Source organism: Salvelinus namaycush, chromosome 21 (assembly GCF_016432855.1).
Source record: "Salvelinus namaycush isolate Seneca chromosome 21, SaNama_1.0, whole genome shotgun sequence".
In the NCBI taxonomy this organism is placed as follows: Eukaryota; Metazoa; Chordata; class Actinopteri; order Salmoniformes; family Salmonidae; genus Salvelinus; species Salvelinus namaycush.
This window is the reverse complement of record NC_052327.1, coordinates 36,779,910-36,790,532: the sequence shown is the minus strand read 5'-3', so window position 1 is coordinate 36,790,532 and position 10,623 is coordinate 36,779,910.

The window sequence follows — 10,623 nt, the reverse complement described above, 5'->3', positions numbered from 1 at the left end:
GGGTTTTGTGCGTTCGGCCTGGTATGATTCTCAATCAGAGGCAGCTGTATATCGTTGTCCCTGATTGAGAACCATACTTAGGCAGCCTGGGTTTCACGTGTGTTTTGTGGGTGTTTGTCTCTCGTGTCTGTATGTCTACCACACGGGACTGTTTCGTTTGTGTTTCATGTAGTCTGTTCCTGTTCGTGCGTTCTTCGTTTATTGTAAGTTCTCAAGTCCAGGTCTGTCTACATCGTTTATTTGTTTTGGTAGTTTGTTAAAGTGTTTTCGTGTTTCGTCTATCATTTAAATAAATCATTATGTCATATCACAACGCTGCGCTTTGGTCCAATCCCTACTCCTCCTCTTCGTCCGAAGAGGAGGAGAACAACCGTTACAGATCTCTCCACAGCCTCATAGAGGATCTTGATAATTTTTCTAAACTCTCTGGATTACAACTACTATATTACGTATTGGATCACTAAAAAATAACAACTTTTACACTACCGTGTAGTTAACCAATGAAGGTGTCTGACGGTGATGTGGACATACTCTATATTTATACCGTGGCACATGGTTTATGAACTGATATACAAAATTACGCTGGATTCAAAACTTAGAGTTTTTCAATTGAAATGATTATACAAAATTCTTGCAACCAATAGAATGGTATATATATGGGGATACAACCATCCCAGCTGAGCAGATTTTCCTGCGAAGAGACAGTATCATTTGATAATTTGTTTTGGTACTGTCCATATGTAGCTTGCTTTTGGTAGCAGGCTCAGTAATGGCTGACAAATTGCAACATTTACCTGTAGCTAACTCTGCAAATAACACTGTTGGGTGATTTAAAAAGTCATAGTCAATCGATCAATAATATAATAATACTCTTAGCAAAAATATTTATTTTTAATTTACAATCTGTAGAAGCTATGAGAATAGAAAGGTTCAGAACTTTTCTGAAACATCACAGCACAGTTGAAAAATATATGTCAAATAGAAATCAAAACTAGTTCAGAGGTAGATGGAAGTGTTTGAGGGTAGCTAAAGGATGGGACTAAAAACAAATGAAAGATAACTATTGTAAAATATACTGTGTCCGTGAAATGTTTACAGTATGTATAAACTGAAAGTAGCAGCCTACATGTTGTTGTCCAGTAGTTTACTTCAATTAGGGGAGGGGTGGTAGGGTTAGGAGGAAATAATAAAGGAAAATATAACAAATATATATATATGGAAGTGTAGATTAGCCAAATGATTTCACCTGAGGAGCATAACCCAAAACTAAGGATTTATTAGCCTACCCTGTCACCACTGAGTACTGATTGGGCTCATTGCTTAGAATTGAAAAATACATGCTGCTCTCATGGAATTTCATGCTTTGAGCACTACCTAAAAGTGCTATTTGCTTGTGAAAAATGTATGCAATATGCTGCATTTGCTATACGCCTATTGTTTAAGTTTTTGTTGGTGACACTTTGATATCTTGATAATTTGCAGCTGTTTAAAGGGCGAATCCACAGTTGAAACAATAATAAAGCAGACACCAGGCCTCTGTTTTGGCAAAAAGCTGAGGGACGGGCCTGGAGAAATGCAACCACTCTCAGATTAATAGACAGAGCTATGGATGTAAGGAATTACCATCCATAGCTAAGGTATGGTTTTAACCATGTTTGGAGGCTATACAGTGTTTGTTTACATTTACAATGTTTACACTCGTTTTGCCCATTCTAACGTTCAATCGAACAGTAACTGAATGCCTTGATGCCTGTCTGCCTGCTTTATACAGCAGGCCACGTGACTCACTGTCTGTAGGAGCCAACCATTTTTGTGAACAGGGTGATGTAATAAACTGACCACTGAGTGTACATTTTGTGAACAGTCATCCACAACAACCACAATCCGTAGGCTTAAACAGCTGAATGAGAGAGCAGCAGTGTGATATACATCAATAGGCTATGTAGATATCAATAATAAGTGATATCTGTGTCGCTTATTGGAGAGTAGGAGTACTCAAAACATTGTTATTAGATGTGGAATTAATGTAAATTCTGTAGCACAGTGCTGATGTGTGACACTGACTCTCTGTACTGTATGTCTTCCCCCACAAAACACAATGGGAGTTACATCCATCTACCATCAGGAAGGGGCCCTAGTTGTGCACTCCATCCTCCCTGGATGACTGTGTGCCCTGTCCCCTGCTCTCCGCCTGAGCTGTAAGTGTTCTTTAGTATGTCGTGACTTTGGGACTATAAGGTTAGAACTATACGGTTCTTTCTGCTCGAATCATAGTTCTGAGATATTGAGCATTAAAGTGTTCACATCCCAGATCTCAGAACTGTTTTGTAGTTCATAACCCATTCAGGTCCTAAAGTTCAGAGTCTCAACATCCTGAGACATTTGTAAATCCATTTTTTTAGGGGGGGTGCAAACGCAGATTGAACTTTATGGTTATGAAATGCCAATCTGGGTTCAGCCATGAGGGCTCCCAAGTGGTGCATCTCAGTACAGGCACTGCATCTCAGTACAAGATTCGACACTACGGTCCCTGGTTCAAATCCAGGCTGAATCACATCCAGCCATGATTGGGAGTCCCATAGGTCGGATGCACAATTGTAAATAAGAAATTGTTCTTAACTAGCTTGCCTAGTTAAATGTTACATATATTTCAATAGAAAAGTACAGACCTTTAATGAAGGAAACACCCTTCCTTCTTTCTAATCACATCATCAAATATATTAACTAATGTTCATCACACATTTGTTAAAGCAATAGCTCACTAAAATAACAAATACACTATATCCTATGGAGAACTAGCAACATTGCTAAAGCTTAGCTCTGGATGAGTAAACTGATATATACTGAACAAAAATATAAACACAACATGCAACAATTTCAAAGATTTTACTGAGTTACAGTTCATATAAGGAAATCAGTCAATTGAAATAAATTCATTAGGCCCTCATCTATGGATTTCACATGACTGGGTAGGGGTGCAGCCATGGGTGGGCCTTGGAGAACATAGACCCACCCGCTTGGCAGCCAGGTCCACCCACTGGGGAGCCAGGCCCAGCCAATCAGAATGAGTTTTTCCCCACAAAAGGGCTTTATTACAAACAGAAATACTCTTCAGCACCCCCTTAAACATGCTCTAAGGCACATGCATTTATGTGTTTTTACTATAAAGAGCTTAAGTGATGGCCATTCTGATAAACTGGTGAAAATAATCTAGGTAATTGCAAAAGAGGACCAGAACCTACGTTATGAATAATCAAGGACTTTGGGAGTATAAGGTTCTATACACAAAATGTATGGTTTGGAACTCAGAACTGTTTTGTGATGTCTTCCTCTCATGACTCAACAAGTACATCACCGTACATGCAATAATGTTTTATTGACAACCCAGCATTGTGTGATTGGATTGCAGACACAACGTTATAGCATCAAGTTTAAAGGTGTTTGCACAGATAAATCGTAAATTTAGTTTTTCCCTAATCTGACATATCTCTTATGTGAAAGACCTATGTGAATAACTCATTTTTGACCAAAATGTCAGATAGAACCTGTGTCTCGATGTGTCTAGTATGTGTTGTAATGTAACGTTCTTGTCTGGTAGGAAGCCTGACGATGTCTCATTAGTTCAGTTGGTGATATTAGGCCTGATCTTAATCCTTAATCCCTCTGTCTTCTCTTCAGGTTGCCTCTGGGAACAGTGGTTGACCAACTTGCCAGATCAGGACTGAAGGGCATCTTTGGTGGCCTCAGGGTGATAGAGAGCTTCGAGGTTCTCATGACATAACTTCAGGTGGTTCTCTGTCATCCTGCCCACTAGAGAAAAGCCCTCTTATTCCTCGAGCCCCTGATGAAGATCTACAGCTTGTCCAGCGTGGCCCTCAGGTCAGCCCAGGGAGCCGGGGATGGTTCCATCATCAGCGCCATGGCCACTATCAGGGCTCTAAGAGGTCTGAGTCTGTGCTACTCCTATAACACCCAGCACCTGATCGTGAGCTTCCACTCCCTGGGTAAACCAGTGTATGGTCCAGCTGTCCTGTGGAAGAGGAGAGCATCGGTCCCACGTAGGCGCTGCCAAAGAAGGCTTTCTACCACCAGGCCTTCCGGTTTCTTGCCCCATGAGACCAGCCCTGTCATCTACTGGAAAAGTGTCCCGACTGAAAGGTAAGGGGAGTGACAAGTCACAGCTATACATCTACTACCCATTCAAATCAAATCAAATCAAATTTGATTGGTCACATACACATGGTTAGCAGATGTTAATGCGAGTGTAGCAAAATGCTTGTGCTTCTAGTTCCGACCATGCAGTAATATCTAACAAGTAATCTAACAATACCAGTGTTATGTGGTGTAGTCAGTAACCATAGATAGACAGCAGCAGAGAGAAAGACACAGAGGGATCATTTGTTTTGTGTGGAGGTTTCTGGAGAGGGAAGTCAGAACTTTCAGGGAGCCTTCCATAGTCATGGTAAGAGAGACACAGGACAGAACAGTGCTGTGTGTATTCAGAACAGTGCTTTGTGTAGTAAGGCAGGAGACTTTTACCAACTGAGACAGAGTAAATACTGTACATTGTTAGTAGATATAATGCTGATTCTGTACCACTATAATGTCACAGTGCTGATGTGTGACATACTGACTCTCTATACTGTATTTTCTCTTATTCACACAGACCCCACATAACACACTGGGAGTCACATCTGTCCTCCCCTAGAAGACCATGTGCCATATCCCCTGGTCTGCACCTGATCTGAAAGTGTTATTTGGTATGTGTTGTATGGTAACGTTATGTCAGAGGTCCCACTGTTGTGTTCATATGTGTTGGGTTGATGCTATTAGGCCTGACCGTTAACCCATGACCCCTGTCTGTGTGTCTCCAGGTTGCCTCTGGGAGCAGTTGTTGACCAACTCACCAGATATCGTCTGAAGGGCCAGGCTGTCTTTGGTGGTCTCAAGGTGATAGAGAGCAATGAGGTTGTCATTACACAACTTCAGGTGGTTCTCTGTCATCCTGCCCACCAGGGTGGCTCTAAGGTCGGCCCAGGGAGCCGGGGACGTCCCTATCACCAGCACCGTGGCCACAATCAGAGCTCTGAGAGCAGCACGGCCCATCCCTGACTTTGGCAGCATGGGTCTGTGCTGCTCCTATAACAACAGCACCTGATCGTAAGCTTCCGCTTACTGGGTAGACCTATGCAAGGACCAGCTGCACCCCCGAAGGAGACGAGAGGCCAGAGGAATTTCAGCAGGAGGACCTCCACAACGGCAAATAACATCTCATACCTGATTCGCAAACTCCCAAGCCTTGCCATCTCCTCACCACCACCACCCCAAAGCGAAATTGCCCTACGTCGCCCATCACCATCACCAAGCCAGCTCCTGCTGAAGCCCAGCCAGCCCTCTGAGCTGTGGAGGCCTAAGGGGAGTCCACTAGCCCCACTGCTCTCCTGGACACCATCACACCCCCTTCAAACTGTGGGGCCAGAGCCCATGACCATGGCCTCACCATCCCTTCCTATCTCAGGGGTGGCAATTGACCCAAAGGAGGAGAAGCAAATCTCAGATGGTGAGTTTCAATGTTTTTTTTCACTACTATTTAGAAAGCTATAGAGGAGAAAGCTTGAGGCTGTAGTGAACGGATGTACAGTATTTGAAGTGGGAATGGTGAACTGCATTGTATTTATCCAATGTGTTTTACACCTGTCAGAAGTTGACTATATTCTCTAGTCTTGCTTGCCAGACTCATGGCGCCCCACACCCCAGTTGTGTGGCAGATACACAGGGTGTTTCGAGAGACTAAGATTCTCTAACTATAGGATTGTGTGCTGTGTATTGTTTTTTCTCCTGACAGAGGCCAAGCAGAAGAAGAAAAGAAGAAGAAGAAGAAAAAGAAGAAGATTTACGGAGTTTCTTCTCAAGGGTTTGGAAGACCCTTACATCTTGCGCCCCCTCTGGCCACAGCAGGGACTGAATCAAATAAAATAAAATCTAAATAAAATAAAATGTTATTGGTCACATACACATAGTTAGCAGATGTTAATGCAAGTGTAGCAAAATGCTTGTGCTTCTAGTTCCGACAGCGCAGTAAAATCTAACAAGTAATCAAACAATTCCCCAACAACTACCTAATACACAAAAATCTAAAGGATGCTCTTAATTGTACATCTGTAAAAGTTTGTCAGGGTTTTAGGTGACAAGCCAAATTTCTTCAGCCTCCTGAGGTTGAAGAGGCGGTGTTGTACCTTCTTCATCCCATTGTCTGTGTGGGTGGACCATTTCAGTTTGTCTGTGATGTGTATGCCGAGGAACTTAACTTTCCACCTTCTCCACTACTGTCCCTTCGATGTGGATAGAGGGGTGCTCCCTCTGCTGTTTCCTGAAGTCCACGATCATCTCCTTTGTTTTGTTGACTTCAACTCATTCCAATGGAGTGGGCTCACATCAGGGTGTCATCAGGCCAGGGTGTCCTCAAGCCAGGCACATCAGGTAAAGCTTGTGGGGGTGGCCAAAATCCAAGCAGAGATGTCTGCCAGACACAGAAATAACAATAAGCATAACAGTGATGACAGACCAGGTGAGGATGTGACAGAATCATGTGATTTTGTGTACAGAGAGAACCAAAGGGGACCTGGCACTTAGGCCTGTTAACTTGGACACCAGTAGTGAGGAGGTAAGGTGCAGATACTGACCCGTTCCATGTCACCTGGTAGGAGCCAGCTACATGTCAGGTGCAGACCCTGAGTATACATTAATATAAATATACAGGTAGAATGTCTGTAAATCAGCATGAGTTGCAGCAGGAGTAGTCTCTGCATCCTAACACCATCAGTAAGGCTCTGTAAGAACTTCACATAAACTTGAAAACCGCCATGCAACATGGCAAACGTTGAGGCCAACTGAACACACCACTAGTGTACATCATTGGCATCAGCTGATGGAGGCTGAGTCTGGAGCCAAAAAAGTGCATTCATTTTGATCGACTATTTGGACAAAATACTTAATCAGCAATTTGAGTGTGTATTGTCACAGAGTAGGCTAATAGTTTGTCTATCAGGGATTTCAGTTCTTGCCACTGTGGGCCTTTCTCATGTAAGATTCACAGGTAAAATGAGCATGGGTGATGGAGATTTATGCTTTTTACAGCTAATACACAATGCAGGATTACAGTACCATCTAGTGGGAAGAATTAAAGCATGCATGGTGCTGTAGGAAATAATCCACATACTGCATATGTGGTCAAATATACGATTAATATACTCAGTGGCGATTTTAGCATGTTAATGTTGGTGGGGCAAACTCAAAAAAAAAATGTTTTGATGCATGCCAGCAAAGCCACTATACAAAACACTAAACATTACATTAATTCCACTATAACAGTGACAAACACTGCCAACAAACTGTTTGGGCCTACATAAAGCTGTCATAATAGCAGAGCTTTCTTTTCAGCACCATGGAGTGAATCCTTACCACTGCTACACCTGCCTATCAGCAGAGCCCTGTCTGGCAGCGAAACAGTTAATTCAGCCTCATTTACTGCCTTTAAAAAAAACATAGCTGATATGGCTGACTTGCATAAACAAATGTGGTTTGTACTGACAATTGAAATGTACAAACTATGGCATAAGGGAACGATGAGTGGATAATTAATCTGTAATTTCGATAAAGACATTAATGAGTGAGCTAAGACGGATGTAGTCAATATAACTATTTGTTCAGAACTTTTTAAATGTACAGCGACAGAATTCAGAACATTGGCCGTTCTTACAGTATTCTCCTTGTACACCAAGTAAGATGTCGCAATTGTAAATGAGAACTTGTTCTCAACTTGCCTACCTGGTTAAATAATGGTGAAATTGAAATTTTATTTAAAAAAACTTAGGATAAATAAAGGGAGCATATAAACAGACAATGAAAGCTCTTACAATATTCGATGATGACATTTCTCTAAAACAGGCTATGTACACCACCAAGTCAGAACAGTTGGCTAAGTTATGAGGGGAAAGGGACCAATTATTAGGGTGAGGCACATGGGCTTCTAACGACTTGCTACACAACATACACTTAGTATTACTTTCTTAGCTACAGTATACATGTCTCCATGGCATATTACATATTACATCATTTATGGACTCACTTGAAAAGGAAGGTGACGCAGCAGTCCTTCTTGTGGGCATAAAAGTTTTACATTCTCTGGATTTATGGTGCTTTCAAGACAACTGGAAAATCAGAAAAAAACAAGATTGAATCATGATGTCAGTGATCTTCAGGTCGAAGCTCTAGAAAGACGCCTGAGTTCCCGACATGGAATTCCGAGTTGGATGACCGTTCAAAACGTATTTTCCCAGTCGGAGCTAGTTTTTTTCCGAGTTCCCAGTTGTCTTGAACTCACTGAAGTCTGAGATTTCCCAGTTCTGAGTTTCCAGGTGTTTTGAACGTGGCAGAAGTCATGCTGGATTGACAGCATAGCCAATGTATTCAACCTTTTCTGGCCCATGGTGTTGCATGTGAATGTTTATTTTTTAAGCTTGGAAAAGAGACCCTTAAACCCAGACTTGGACCACACACCCTCTCCACTGAAAATCAGGCTATTGATTGCTTTGTAACTCTTGCAGTTAGCCACTGATTCCTTCCAAATCACTCATGGTTGAATTTGCGATTTCCAAATGGTTGTGTATTGTTTATGTCCAAAGAGCACCGATACGTTTGATCTATATTTTCTCTTCATATGACAAGGATTGAAAAAATGTGCCAGTAGATTGTCGACTTGATTCATGATGACTGCTAGCTACGATTTTGAAAGTATCCAGTCAGAGCTACTGTAGATATAACGTGATTTGAGGTAAATGGATCTGTGGCCAATGACCTTGAGCCTTCTTGGATTGTCACTTCTAATGTAAATCTATCGCAGCACCCAAGGGGCTTGAATTTTCAAGCTCTCCCTGTAGATTTTGCGGTGATGTAGTGTCCCCATGAGTGACAGAACACTGAGCCAATCACGGCGCAACTAGAGAACATTACCAACCCCTACGCTCTGTATTTTCCGCTTGCTGCCCCAGCACCACAGAAAGCGCTGATCTAGGCTGATACACCTGCATTTTGGAGGCTTCTTACTCAAGAAAGCAAAAAATAAACAATGTTTGTATGTGGCTTTATTAACTAAAATTATTTTTTTAAATGACATTGTTTGCAAACTGATTTGTGACATGTATTAATGCCAAAATATCTAGATTTTTTTATTAGATATTTTTTTGCTAAACAGGTGGGGCTCAAAATAAAGGGTTGCCACTGAATATACTGAACAAAAATATAAACGCAAAATATTCTGCCCTTGAGTTGTGTTCCCATGCAAAACTAGACAGATAGCTAACAACTAAGTCTTCAATAAAACTCCCAAGGCGTGACTTTTCTTGAATGAATATATTGAAAACGTTTATGTTGTAAAACTGCAAAATACAGAAAAGAATATACTTTAGTATTCAATTCAGACCGACATACTGTAGCTGTACATTATACATTTGAAGTTGCATGAATAGAAAGCACGTGCTAAGGTACCATGCATCTGGCATGATGCCAAACCATATAGCTAATTGCTACTCATATGGTAATTGACTAACTCCTTTCATTACTCTAATAATGTACAACCATCTATGTAGAATAACAAAGCATATTACACTAGAATCGGTAACAAAACTACAGTATTGTATATTTTACAATTCGTTTGCATGACGCACGAGCAAAGTAATACAGCTAACGGCATACATGAAAAGCATTGCAATTTGTGTAAGTAAATGCAACCAACCAACATTGATATGTAAGAAACTCTATCAATAACAAGATTATCATCATTAGCTAAATGCTTGAATCGAACTTACAAACAAATATTTTCCAAGGCTGAAGCGTGACAAGAAATAACTACACTGAAAGACTTGCACCGTAGCGTTGTTTTTAGCTGCTTCTATGCGTGCAGAACGAATTCTCTACTTCCTGTTTGCGTACATTCTAAGTACCAGAAAGCTGCACTAGGGGGCAAATAACACCATGGAACACAATGAAAATCCATTTTAACCATTTGTAATAAAATAATCTGTTACCTTCTAACAGGATGGCAGCACACAAAATGTAAAGTGTTGGTCCCATGTTTCATGAGCTGAAATTAAAGATCCCAGAAATGTTCCATATGCACAAAAAGCATATTTGTCTCATATTTTGTGCACAAATTTGTTTACATCCCTGTTAGTGAGCATTTCTCCTTTGCCAAGATAATCCACCCACCTGACAGGTGTGGCATATCAAGAAGCAGATTAAACAGCACGATCATTACACAAATGCACCTTGTGTTGGGGCCAATAAAAGGCCACTAAAATAACCGACTTCAGTGGGTAAATGCTCATGTTCGATGGCCACTGGCACGCTGGAGAAGTGTGCTCTTGGGATGTGCTGGATCAACGTGTAAAACAGCTCTTCCAGTTCCCGCCAATATCCAGCAACATTGCACAGCCATTGAAGAGGAGTGGGACAACATTCCACAGGCCACAATCAACAGCCTGATCAACTCAATGCGAAGGAGATGTGTTGTGATGCATGAGGTTTTCTGATCCACTCCCCTACTTAAAAAAAAATGTTTTTAAA